Raw genomic sequence first — 13,526 nt, 5'->3', positions numbered from 1 at the left:
GGACTGTCCTTCCATTACCACCAGTCCCAGGAGTGTAACGTGGAACTTTCACCAACCTATGGATTCTCAGTTTCATACCCAGCAACTTAGATGTCACAATTTCATTCTTTCTGACATATATTTTAGCCCCTTCAGTCATTACGAAACTTAACACCTTTCCTTCTCTGCATGTATTCATCCACTTCACTGTTTCAGACCATTTCCGTTCACATCTACTACATCCTTCCCCTTTCTGTTAGTTTCATACGCAAACGTAGCTATTTTTCTTTCATATCATTTGCTAACTTTTGCTCTTTGTCATCTGCTCACTTCACACTCCAGATGGCAACCTTGCATATGCCTTGGTCATCATCCGTTGGGCTTCACCATCCATCATGGCTTGGTCAACTGAGGCTTTCACGTAACATTTTTAGTTAGCTAGAGAAGGTACCAACCTTAGCCACACCAGTGCCACAGGTAGGATCAGGCAGTTGGGGCACATTTGGGCCAGTTTTACCCCAAGCATGCTCACCTGCTTCTATTCAAACTAAGATCTAGAGACTACCTTGCAAGGTGCCTGTATCCCACCAACTAGGAGGTTTAGGCAGTTAAACAGACACATACTCCAGATGCCCAGTTGACTTCAAAGGAAAAAAATGGAAAATAAAATTTCACTGATGCAGAAAGAAGTGAGAAGAAGAAGCAGGAGCTCACGTTAACATTCTACTTCTCACACCTCTCAAAATCACAATCTGAATCCTCCTAACTTTTGAAACTTACACAAAATCCCAACAAGTCTTAATGGAGTCTTTAGCTTAACTCGAATGGACCAGTCAGAAGCTGGCCTTGCAAATGGCTTTTCTGGGTACCACATTTCCAGAGCGAGCTTGACAGGCTGGAGGGTGCTCAGAGGAGGGTGATGAAGATGATACGGGGACTGGAGGACGTGGCCCCTGGTGACAGGCTGAAGGAACTTGAGATGTTCAGGCTGAAGAAAAGAAAGCCTGGGGGAACACGATAGCAATGTTCAGGTACGTAAAAGGTAGCTAACAGAAGAATATAAGCAGTGCCTTGCTGGATTGGACCCCTGACCCATCTAGTCCAGCAGCCTGTTTTCACAGTGGCCAACGTATGGTGCCAGGAAGCCCACCAGTCTCCCAGCAGATGGCCTTCAGAGGCAGCCCCACAGCCATCAAGGCTAAGAGCCCTTGATCCCCAGGACTTCCATGAATCAGTCCAATCCTTTTTCTTTTTTTCTTTTTTTTTTGAAGCCAGCCAAGCTGGTAGCCAGCCCCACATCTTGTGGTTGCGAATTCCAAAATTGAATTACACATTGTGTAAAAAACAAAAAACAAATCCTTTTGTCTGTCCTGATTCCTCCAGGGTTCAGTTTCATTGGGTGACTACAAGGAAGAGGGCCAAGAATTATTTTCCATGGCTGCAGAAACCAGGGCTAGAAATAACATGTATTTGTTGCAGCTACCTAGATTTCATTGAAATATAAGGGAAAAAATCCCTTCAGTAAGTTCTGTACAACAGTTGACCTCTGGAGGTTGTGAGCTCCCCATCTCTCGAGAGCCACCTCTCATGGATGGTTTAATGAGTTTTCCGACTCACAGTAGACTGATTTTGTATACGGTAAGTCCAGCAAGATCATTGTAGGCACAACGATGGAAGAACAATGAAATCCCCACAGTGGAGGAATGGATGGTGAAAACATCAGAATTCATAGAAATGGCAAAACTGACCCATTTGGTCAGGGGGAAAAACAACAAAAACTTTTCTGAAAGACTGGAGACCTTCTATGGACTTTTTGCTGAAAGAAGAAACGAAAACGATGATTTATGGATTTGAAGATTAAGAAAGACATGAATTAAGTGGGGGGGTTGAAGGGATTTGTATAACATCTAAGAGGGAGGAGGGACAATAAACTTGTAACTATTTGTTGAAAAGGAGATAGGAAATCATTCACATCTCTCTTAATTTTCTTTTTTTCCCTCTCTATTTTCTTTCTTGCACTTTCGTATGTTTCATTTCTTTCTTTCCTTTTTTTTCCTGTTAATTAGTCTTTTGTTCTATGAAAAAAACTTAATAAATAAATAAGGTTTAATTAATTTTCCCACATACTGGAGAGGGTTGCAATAGCTCCCGACCCTACATTCTATGACACTTCCAATATAATAACCTCTTCTGTCTGTTCTTCTTCATAGGAATCCCTCCGAGGTGCCCCCGTCCCATCAGAAAAATGTTTGAGGGACCCCACTGTTGCCATGGGGAAGAGAAAATGGTCATGCTCCTCTCTGCTGATCGAATCCACTCTTGCTGTCATGGTGTAAGGCTGAGCAGCTTCAAGTTCAGAATTCAACCTTTTGAGCATTGTCCATTTCGGCCAGTGAGGATTGAAATCAGGAGAAACTTAGGAGATCTGACAGTAAGTGTGAAGTTTTCTTAGATAGTGGTCAAAAGGGGGTGAATATGTGTAGCTCAGGGTTGACCTGTGGAGTCCTTGGGGTTCTCTGAACCCCAAGGACTCCACAGAGGTCAAATACTAGGAGATGTTCTAGAGCAATGTTTCTCAACCTTGGCCACTTGAAGATGGGTGGACTTCAACTCCCAGAATTCCCCAGCCAGCCATGGGTTCCCCAGCCAGCCAGGGTTGACCTGTGGAGTCCTTGGGGTTCTCTGAACCCCAAGGACTCCACAGTGGTCAAATACTAGGAGATGTTCTAGAGCAATGTTTCTCAACCTTGGCCACTTGAAGATGGGTGGACTTCAACTCCCAGAATTCCCCAGCCAGCCATGGGTTCCCCAGCCAGCCAGGGTTGACCTGTGGAGTCCTTGGGGTTCTCTGAACCCCAAGGACTCCACAGAGGTCAAATACTAGGAGATGTTCTAGAGCAATGTTTCTCAACCTTGGCCACTTGAAGATGGGTGGACTTCAACTCCCAGAATTCCCCAGCCAGCCATGGGTTCCCCAGCCAGCCAGGGTTGTCCTGTGGGGTCCTTGGGGTTCTCTGAACCCCAAGGACTCCACAGTGGTCAAATACTAGGAGATGTTCTAGAGCAATGTTTCTCAACCTTGGCCACTTGAAGATGGGTGGACTTCAACTCCCAGAATTCCCCAGCCAGCCATGGGTTCCCCAGCCAGCCAGGGTTGACCTGTGGAGTCCTTGGGGTTCTCTGAACCCCAAGGACTCCACAGTGGTCAAATACTAGGAGATGTTCTAGAGCAATGTTTCTCAACCTTGGCCACTTGAAGATGGGTGGGTTTCAACTCCCAGAATTCCCCAGCCAGCCATGCTGGCTGGGGAATTCTGGGAGTTGAAGTCCACCCATCTTCAAGTGGCCAAGGTTGAGAAGCACTGCTCTAGAGTCTGTCATTCCAAATTCATCTGTGGCTTGTTCTCATCTGCAGGCCTGGTTTGACCAGCGTCTTCCACCCAACCGATGAAACAAACCCCCACAAAACTCATAAATGGAAGAACACGCATGTGCCACAAAACCTTGGGCAAGTTGCTACAGTCCTCACCTTTCCCTGGTCACTACGCTTCGAGGAACAGGAACCTTAAAGGTACATGTCTAGCGCACCCATGTTCCTTCAACAAGCCCTCACACCTACAGCCGTGATCGAGAAAAAGGGTCACCCTAAAGTCCCTGATTCTTTCATTTCTTCAAGTTCTACTTCAGAGGTTTGAAGCCGTTTCCTCTGTCTCGCCCACATCAGTGAAAGTTTCTTTTCCTGGAGCTCAAACAAGTTGAGAACCAAGGTGGCACATTCAGGCTTATCAAGTCCCTGTATTTATTTTTGACCAGAAACTTGAGAATCACCCACAGGTGCTTTTCATTCAGGGTTTCATATTAAGAGTGAAATAAAGAGAACCCATTTGCCTAGGACTGTTGCTGTCACAAGAATTTTTCCCAGTGCCTCCCATCCTGCACACATTTTCCACTTGCACGCCAGTGCCAGCCATGCTCAAGTTGCCTGGCAGGAGGATGTCTTTGCATTCGATCTGGTTCTGGGTTCAAAGCCAGCATTCAGGGTGTCCCGAGTATCCCTTTTCCATCAAGGTTGAAAAAGGTAGGGTTCTGCACCTAGGTAGGAAAAACCAGTTGCACAGGTACACGATAGGTGGAACCTGGCTGGGGACCAGTACTTCTGAGAATGATCTGGGCGTCCTGCTAGACCACAGATTAAACATGAGCCAATGTAGTAGTTCTGGGGTGCCTCAGCAGAGGTAGAACGTCAAGATCACGGGAAGCGATAGTCCCGCTCTGTGCTGCACCGGTCAGACCACGCCTGGAATACCGTGTCCAGCTTGGGTCACCGCAATGCAGGAAGGACGCTGGAGAACTGGAAAGAGGGCGGGGAGAGAACCATTATGGCCAGAGGCTTGGAGGCTACATCCTGCCTTCAAAGAACAATTGGAGGAATTGGGTAGGGTTTGTCTAAGGGAGAATGGAAGAGAGCTGGGGAGGGGGCAGTCCCCCAGTTCACCTTCATGGAAGGAGAGGGGGCATCCTTGGAGTCTGGCGGAAACAGATGGGTCCTGGGGTGCTCTGAGCTGGTGAAAGTGCTGAGCGTTGGCACAGAAGTGACCCAGGCGGCCTCCGGGCAGGGGTTGGTCTTTGGTGGGGACGCAGACAAGACCGTGGCCTGGGGACGGGACTGTGTGGTGATGGAGAGGGGGAGATTGCTGGGGGGCTAAGGGTAGGGCAGAACCTCACCGTGGGGAGGGGGCAGGAGGTAGGGGCAAGTGACACCCAGGCTACGTGGCCCTGGTGTCTTAGACCAGCACAACGCTCCAGAGTTGGGGGAGGTTGCCACCACTCCCCTTTGTGGTCAGATCCCTTTCTGGCTGCCGTGCCGTTCCCTGGTGCCGCAGGGAGGCAAGACCCATTCAACGGAGGCTTTTAAGGAGGGGATTGCAAGTTTCACTGGTTCTCCTGCACATGGCAGAGGGTCGGACTAGATGATCTTTGGGGTCATGGCCAGCTTTGCCATTCAGATTCAGCCCTCATTTATTCTGCCAGCAGAATCAGGGTAAGTGTCAGAACCTGGTTCTCTGTTCTCTGGTTTGGCCCCACCCGCAGCCCACAAGTTGCTAACACAGTGTTTTTCAACCTATGCTGGCTGGGGAATTCTGGGAGTTGAAGTCCACACACCTTCAAGTGGCCAAAATTGAAAAACGCTGGGGAAGAGGAAGAAACTATAAACGTTGCCCTGGGTTCTTTATAGGATAGTCATGATAAAAGTAACAACAAAATTGTATATATGGGTAAGATCCTACATTTGGGTAAGGAAAAAAACCACAATTCCATAGGTACAGGATTGGAGAGATTGAGCTTGGTGACGATGCCTTGTGTGATGCAGCAGCATAAAGGTCTAATGCAATCATTGCACATTAAGTTGGTTAGACTGCACTTGGAATGTGGTGTCTAAATGATTGTGGCACTGCATTTCCCCCCTCCCCCCAAAAAATCTAGTGTCGCAGGACAGCTCTTCGAATAATAAGTTTAGAGACCCAGTGGACATGCTTAGTTTGCAAAACACAAGGCAGAGGGCAGGGAAAACAACATTTATAAATACTTAACGGTCTGCCACGGGCAGGAGGGGGGAGACCAATTCTCTGCTGAAAGTGTGAGCAGGAGTAGTGCAACACAATTAAAATAAGGGAGATCCAGCAGTACATGAATTCTGCAATGCAAGAGCTGCGAAACAGTGGGAACTCCTGCTTAGAAGAGGGGTCCCCTCCCCTGAAAGACCCCTGGTAGCCGTCTGTTGGGAATGATTCCTAAGATTCCGGCATTTACCCGGGGGTTGGACTGGATGACCTCGCAGGTTACCATCTTTCCAACTCTTTCGTTTTATGAGCTTATGAGCGCCGTCACAATGGTGTTAGCGGCACCATGTGCTACTCTAACTTTTCTATCTCTATGGGCCAGGCAGGGTCGAACGCAGGGCGGGAGGAAACAGAGCAAGTTCGCTATTTGCTTTCTGATTGGTGGGCCGCTCCTCACCCAAAGCTCAACGGACGGGAGGCGCTGGTGCGCCGCGACCAATCGCGTGAAGGGCGGCGGGCGGGAGAACGGAAGGCGTGGCCAGCTCTTAAAGGGCCCGGCATCAGGCGTCCGATGTATTTATTTATGAATTTATAAAGCGCTTCAGTCCAGGTGACTCTAAGCCGTGTACAAAAGCAACTGCCGCAATAGATGCAACAGCAGCAGGAGCATACAATGACATACTGTAGCAGAAATACAATGTACATTTTTGCGGTTATATGTTTCTGCATGCTCCTGCTGCTACGGGAAGGCGAAAGGCTGAGGCTTTGGGATGTCCAGGGAAGTTGGACTTGCAGGGACGGCCCACAGCTGCCATTATTCCGCCAGGAGGGGTAGGAAACTGAGTTTCCAGGGACTGCTGGTGTGTATGCTCCCTTTGACGGGTAGCAATCCAACCGGTAATGCTTCTCCCTGCCTATATTTGCAAGGAGGAGCATCATTCACCTGAGGCTTATAAACGTTTTAAAGATGAAAATAAAGATGGCTTCAAGTCAAGCTCCACTCTTGGAAGAATTTGACAGTCCTTCCACTTTCCCTTCGAGCCTGAGATTTCCTAGTGGTCTCCTGTCCAACCACAAACCATCTCTGATTCTGCTTAGTTTTCAGCTCAGTGCCGCCTCCTGAACTGGGCAAAGATAATGATTCCCTCGGGTCACGTTGGGCTCCTTGTGACGCCACAGCACATCTGTGCGCTTTCCCTGCACCAATATTGCTTCTTTCCCAGTTTCTTTCCCAGTTTCCCAGTTCAGCCCACAGACTCGGGGGCTCCTGGGGACCCCCATCCGAGTACAAACCAGCTCCAACGTTTTCAAGATTGGCCCAGCACACCTGGATCCTTTTAAAAGCCACGATCCCCAAGTGCAAAAGCCGCCCCAAAGTGAAAACGAGGGCCCAAACGGCAGCCCGTTTCAACACATTCCGGAAGCGTTGCGGTGGTTGTGGAAATAGACACCCACATCGCCCTTCCGTGCCGGCCTCTTCCTCGTCTAGAATGACTAGCAGAGTGTGCGCTGCGGGGTTTCCCTCTCTCAGCACTTCTCCTTATTTTGCAAACATTCCCCCTTCTCTTCGAATTGCCTCCCACAAGCAGAGCATCTCAGAGCTGGGAAAGATCGCCGAGGGCAGCCAGTCTCACCCCTTGCTCGGAGCGGGAATCCTGGTTAGAGCATCTCTGACAGGCAGGGGGTAGCCGCTGCATGAACCCGCTCGCCGAAGGGGAGCCCATCTTTCTGGGTCAGCGGTCAGACGGTCAAACTGCTCTAACAACTTCGTTCCACCCCGGATTTTGGATCATGCTTCTGTCCCCCGTTTGCCATCAGTTCAACATTTCCTTCCGCTCTGGAGCTGCTCTTAGCAGCGGAAGCAGGAATACACCTGCCATTTTTCTCCAAAGCGGCTTTCAAGTCACCTTTCCTCCCAGGCAGCGGCTGAACTGAACTGGCGCAACGTCCCCATTCATTAACAGCCGGATCCTTGAATTTATCTTTCCTCTTTTCTGCCACTTTCCTTGCGTCTGCAGGAATTCCTACGGAGGAGCTGCGTTCCCACAATACTGAACCGCAAAGCGAAAACGAGTCTTCCACAAATTGAGCTCTGCTCCTGCTGACGTTTTGGTCCCGTCCGTGATGTTTTAGGGGCAAGAATATGAAAGGGGGGGGGGGTTCATTTTGATTTATTCAAGAATTTATAAACCGCTTCAGTCCAGGTGACTAAGTGGTATACAAAAGCAACAGCCATAGCAGATGCAATAGCCGCAGGAGCATACAATAACACATAGTAACAGAAATGCAATTTATTGTACAATTTATGATAAAATCATAATTCATATACTCTTCCTGGCACCGGGAACTCTACAACACTCAAATCCCCAAGGGCTTCTGGACAGCTGAATTTTTACAAGTTCCAGAACACCAGTGGAGTGAGGGCTATTGTCGCTTGCAAGGGGGCACAGAGAAGGCCCAGTTTCAGGCCCTCTCCCAGTGCCCCACCCTCTTGATGGGGGGGGACCTTCGGCAAGCCTTCCTTCTCTGTGTCCTCCAACTGGGTGGCACATCTGTACAGGCCAGGTGGCCTTATATAGCTGCTGGCCTGCTTTCGACATATTCCTTTGACTTCCCACTTGGGTCGATATATTTAATTTGCAGCTTTTATAGCCCGCTCAATTGCAAAGACTCTGAGCTGGTTGCAACAAGTTAAAATCCTAAATGCAACCATAGCAATTATGAAAACCAGAGTGAGAAATTAACCCTTCCAAGATGGACATCGACAGTTGATTATCTGGACCCTTCTGGCCAAGATTCAGACAGAGGTATAGTACGGAGAAGGCTTGGTCAGGCTTGCCAGTGACCTCTGGCAGCCTCGGGGTGGGGGTGCTGCGTCCATCCTGGCTCTCCTTGATCCCTCGGGAGCCTTCGGCACCATCAACCACGGTATCCTTCTGGACTGGCACAGGGGGTTGGGGGGCACCGTTCTGCGGCGGTTCTCCTCCTTCCTCCAAGGCCCGTTCCAGTCGGTGTTGGTGGGAGGGGAGCAGTCAAGCCTAGGCCCTGCTCTGTGGAGTATCTCAGGACTCTGCCCTCTCCCCCCTCCTCTAACTGAAGCTGCTGGGGGAGGTCATCTGTCGGTTCGGGCTCAGGTATCGTCAATATGCCGAAGACACCCAGCTATCATCTCTGTCCCAGGCTGTCCAAGTGAAGCTGTTGAGGCCCTTTCCAAGCGCCTGGAGGCTCGGAGGGTCTGGATGGGGAGAACAGGTTGTGGCTCAAGCCTGCCGAGACTGAGTGGCTCCGGATCTGCCCCCCCCCAGATCCGGGAGTTGCAGAGTTTCCATGTTCGGTTCTGGAGGGGGTGGCACTACCCGGTTCAGACTTGGTGCGCAATCTGGGGGTTCTCCTGGACTCACAGCCCCTGCTTGAGGAGCCTTTCCACAATGGTGTCTTGAGCACCAGTTGCGCCAATTCCTGGACCGGGAGGCCCTGCTCATGGTCGCTCACGCCTTGGTCGCCTCCCAGTTGGACTACTGCAACACACTCTACATGGGGCTGCCCTTGAAGACCATCCAGAAGCTTCAACTGGTCCAAAATGCGGCGGCATGTGTAGTTATGGGCGCGTCTCGTTATGCCCATGTAACACTGCTCCTCCCCAAGCTGCATTAGCTCCTAATAGGCTTCTGGGCTCAGTTCAAGATGCTGGTTATCACCTCTAAAGCCCTACATGACATGGGGCCAGGTTATTTGAGGGACCGCCTCTCCCCGGGAGCATCCGCCTGTCCTACTGGCTTCGATGGGGTGGGTGTGCGCCAGGTTCCTCCTTACATCTTGTCATCTTCTGGGACCCAGGAAGTGTGCCTGACCCTGTTCTCCCTGCTCTCCCCCCACCCCCACCCCATACATGCCAGGCCCCAACTCTGCTCATCTTTCGGAAAGCCGTCAAGACCTGGCTCTTCCCCCAGGCATTGAGGGCCAGTTGAGTGGTCCCTTTGGGTTATTTTGTTATGGGGCTGGCTTGCCATTTTATGTTTCAGATGTTATATCTCTGAAGCACATGCTTTAAAGTTTTGTGGTTTGGGGGGTTTTTGCTTTGTTTCATTTGGTATATCCTTTGTTTTCATGCTGCAAGGCACCTGGAGTCTCCCTGTTTCAGTCGGGTGGCTTTATAAATCTAAATAAAACTCAGTCACGGCTGAAAGGCCCGTGACATAAAGTTGCCTTTAACGGTCCCGGAATTTCCTGGTGGTCTCCCATCCCTCCACCAACCAGGGCCAGCCCTGCTTACCTTTCTGAAATTGGCAGTGATGGTCTATACCAGCGTTTCTCAGCCTTGGCCCCCTGAAGATGGGCGGACCTCAACACCCAGAATCGCTGGGAGTTGGGGTCCACCCATCTTCAACTGGCCAAGGTTGAGAGACGCTGGTCTCACGCCGCTCGGGGGACGGCGCCCGCCCCGCTCTCAGCCAGCGGGTCTTCTTCTCATCGGTACGAGGTTCGCCGCGGGGCGCCCGCGGCGCGGGGCTCAGATGCCCAGCCCGCTCCGCCCGCAGCCCCGGGGCCCCAGCCCGGCTTCCAGGGCCAGACCCGCAGCGGCCGCTCCCTGGCCGGGCTGAGCCCCGGCCGCCTCCCGGGCCCCGAAATGCGCCCGGAGCACGGGGCGGGTGGGCGGGCGGGCTCCCGGGCTGCCCTGCAGGGCGAGCGCCCCCGCAGCGGGCAGGGTCCCCCGGCTGCGCCTCCGCGGCGCGGCACCGCCCGGCCCGGAAGGGAGGCACCTGCTGGCCCGTCGTCGGGGGCGGTCCGGCGCGGCTCCTCCCCGCGGAAGCTCGGCGGCCGGGGTGGCCGCGCCGATCAGGTGAGTCGCGGCTCGGCTCGGCTCGGCACGGCTCGGCACGGCGGCGCCGCTCCTCGGTCGCGTCTCCGTCTGGCCCGCGAGGGCTTCGCCGCTGGCCCGGGCGCTGCCCAGCTGTCGCGCCCAGCGCGCCGGACCCTCCCGCGGGCAGAAGCGGCGGCGGCGCGGGTGGTCCGCGAGGCTCCAGGTGGGCGCGCGTCTCCGGGACCGGGGGGAGGGGTCCGCGGCTGCCCGGCCCCCTCCGCCCCTCGAGCAGCCCGCGCCCCGGCGGCCCCTCCCGCGCCCCGATTCCGCTCGCCTTCCCTCGGCGTTCCCGTCCCGGAGCCGAGCCCTGCGCCGTCTCCTGTGGAGGGTTTGGGGGCGGGGAGGGGCGCCCCTCTGGGCGCCGCTGAGCATCCCTCCGGGCCGCCTGCCTTCGGAGCCCGGGCCGGGCCGGGGCGGGCCGCCCTTCGACCCCCGGCGCAGCAGCCTCTCCAACCCGGGAGGAGGGAAGCCGCCCACCCGCCCGGGCAGGCTGGCATCCCTCCGGGCGAGGGGAGCTGCAGCCCCGCGGCGGGTCGGGCGCCAGGTCGCAAGTGACGCGCGGAGGAGGGGAGGACGAGCGCGCCCGTCCTGCAGCGGCTCTCCCGCGGAGCGCTCCTTCCGAGGCGGCCGGCCGGCCGGCCAGCCACGTGCCCCCGCCGCGCAGGGCTGCCTGGACGGGGGCGCCGAGCGGAGGAGGCGCGGGGGAGGAAGGGGGCCCCCGCCGGCCCCGGCGCCCGACTTCCTGGCCGGGCGCGCCTCCCGGTTCGAGCCCTCGCTCCGGCGGTGCGGAGAGCCCTGTTCGCCTGCCCAGGTTGGAAACGCCGCGGCTGGAGGGCTCGGCTGGCACTGCCCGGTTCGCTGGGTGCCTGCGTGGCTTGCCGTTTATCCGTCCACTGGATGGGGGCGGGGGCGGGGGCGGGGGGCCCTAACCCTTGGATGAAGAGATCGGGACAAGATTTGCCGAGGTGCCACCAGGGCTTGGTGACTTCCAGCTGCGCGAGTGCCGACTGTCCTTCCTGCTGCAGGCTGCGCCTCCCGCTCAGCGGTTATGATTATTCCCTTTTTTCCACAATTGGGGATACCCATTGTGCACATGCTGGCAAGAGCATTCTTAGTCGGACCTGTTGGCTGAATTCACACAAACAAATGTAATTTGTTTAAAATATATATTTATTTGTGTGTTTGTTTATTTATAAAAAACATTAATTTGAATCTACAGATGTTGATTTGCTTATGGGCCTTTTAAACCAAGGGTCTCTGTTTTTTATGTTGTGTCTTTACCATTGTTGGTTTACCGTGCTGACTGTGTTTTTATCCTGTGTGCTGAGCCGAGCTATAAGTGATAAATACATTGACTTCTACTAAGAAGTTGAATTAGCACATTTTCTGGGTCTACACAATATACTGAGCCATCGGTTAATCAGCAGGCGTGCAAAAACCCTAAAGGTTAGAAGTAACTACTGTAAGCTTTTCATTTTTAAAAAAAAATGTATTTGTATCCTGTTTTTCTGCTTGGTGGGGAGCAAAATTTAACACAAGCACAACTCAAGTTTACGAGGCCTTTTGTGTTGCATAAACCAAGCCACGGTTGGCTTCTGGGCTAAAGCTAAAGCTTGGGCTGCACCACCAGTTTATTCTGATTGAATTACAGGCCACCTCGTCACCCACTTCCTTCCTTTCCCTCCCCCTTCCCCAAATGACACTGTCTTTGATTAGGTGTGTTAATAAGTGTGGAATTCTTGATTTAATCTGCGAGGCTGAGATGAAGCCGGGATTCTTATCGCTTCAGAGCTGGAAAGACAAACTTTGGAACATTTGGTTTTATTTGTGGTTTCACTCTATTCTTTCTCAAGTTTTGATAACAGGGGGCTACAGGATTGACCGGGGGGGGGGGGGAGTGAGAGGCCAGAGGAGATGCTGTCTCTGTGCCTTCCACCCATATGAAGAACATCACGTTCACTTCATCTCACAGCAGGTAATTATTTTAAGGCCCAAGGTAATAGTGCCGGTTTCAAAAGAAGGTGATCTCATTAGCAAACAGTAGTCCTCAAACCTCCATGTTCAGGAGTAGTCTACCCTCAAACAGCAGGCGTGAAAAGTCAGGATGAGGGCAGGGGACTTCAGCTTTCATTTCTTGCAGGTTATATGCAAGACCCATTTTGCAATCCTGCTTTGATATTTAGATTTTCAGGGATTTCCTTTGGTTTTCCTAGTATGAAGTTACTTTAGCCTGGGAAAGTGAGAAATGCATTCTCAGTTGCTAGAATTCTCTCTTGGGAGATCAAGCAAAGGCCAGCTCTATTGTATTTCTTCCCACAGCCAAAAATATTTTTTATTTAGGCTGGTTTGAGGTATTAGGATGATTTTACCAGATGTTAACAAGCAGATGCTCCTTGCTTCTTTCTTTCTTTCTTTCTTTCTTTCTTTCTTTCTTTCTTTCTTTCTTTCTTTCTTTCTTTCTTTCTTTCTTTCTTTCTTTCTTGTTAGCCGAAAATCAGGAGTTCTGGAAGCAAAATAAAATCTTGTTTTTATTTTTATAAACATACAATGTTTGTTTTATTTTTGTCAAATAAAACTTGCTTTATTCAACACATTTTATTAAAAGGCATAAGCTTTTCTGCAAGCTGATGCCTTTCATAAAATTTGTGAGTGGAAAAAGGTGCTGCTAGACTCCTTCTGATTCTAGGTTTTTAAGTAACTGACGCTGAACTTTCTAATCATCAGTGAATTATAATTTGTATAAATCCTAATAAGGTAGCCGTGTACACTGGGAAAGAAGGATATAGAATTCGCAGCTAGATAAACCTGGTTTCTCCAGAGATGTCCAGCCACTGCTGGAAATGAGTCCGGAGGCCTGATGGGCCCATTAAGTTCACAGCTGCCTGGAAATGGTCGTGTTTGGGGTTCAGCTCAGCTCTCACAGATTGTGCAGATTTTGAGATACGAAGAAGGAGAAGTGGGCTGAGGAAGGAGAAGCGAGCGTGTGTTTTTTTACAGGGAGGGCAAGCAACGAATTGTAAAAAGGAGGGGCTATCTGGAAGAGCAGAAGAGAATTTGTTTCAGAGCCCACATTCCACCCACCGGAAGAGGGGCAGAGAGCAGAAGGAAATTCGGGGGAGCTCGCA

At 51.8% G+C, this 13,526-nt stretch overlaps 1 protein-coding gene across 2 annotated transcripts in view; it reads left to right on the top strand.

The window, feature by feature from the left end:
* The first annotated feature begins 10,351 nt into the window (after positions 1-10,351).
* IRF5 (interferon regulatory factor 5) overlaps positions 10,352-13,526 on the top strand; it is a 30,477-nt gene continuing 27,302 nt past the window's right edge. Inside the window, exon 1 of one of the 2 annotated variants that reach the window (XM_088141467.1) lies at positions 10,352-10,380. The gene's annotated coding sequence lies outside the window, so the exon portion shown is untranslated. The other variant, XM_088141468.1, reaches the window with a different exon arrangement.

The sequence above is a fragment of the Python bivittatus genome, unplaced genomic scaffold, assembly GCF_059951505.1.
Source record: "Python bivittatus isolate LINGU-HERP-01145 unplaced genomic scaffold, Pbiv_v1 ctg000330_np1212, whole genome shotgun sequence".
In the NCBI taxonomy this organism is placed as follows: domain Eukaryota; kingdom Metazoa; phylum Chordata; class Lepidosauria; order Squamata; family Pythonidae; genus Python; species Python bivittatus.
This window is presented reverse-complemented; position numbering and strand designations above follow the sequence as displayed.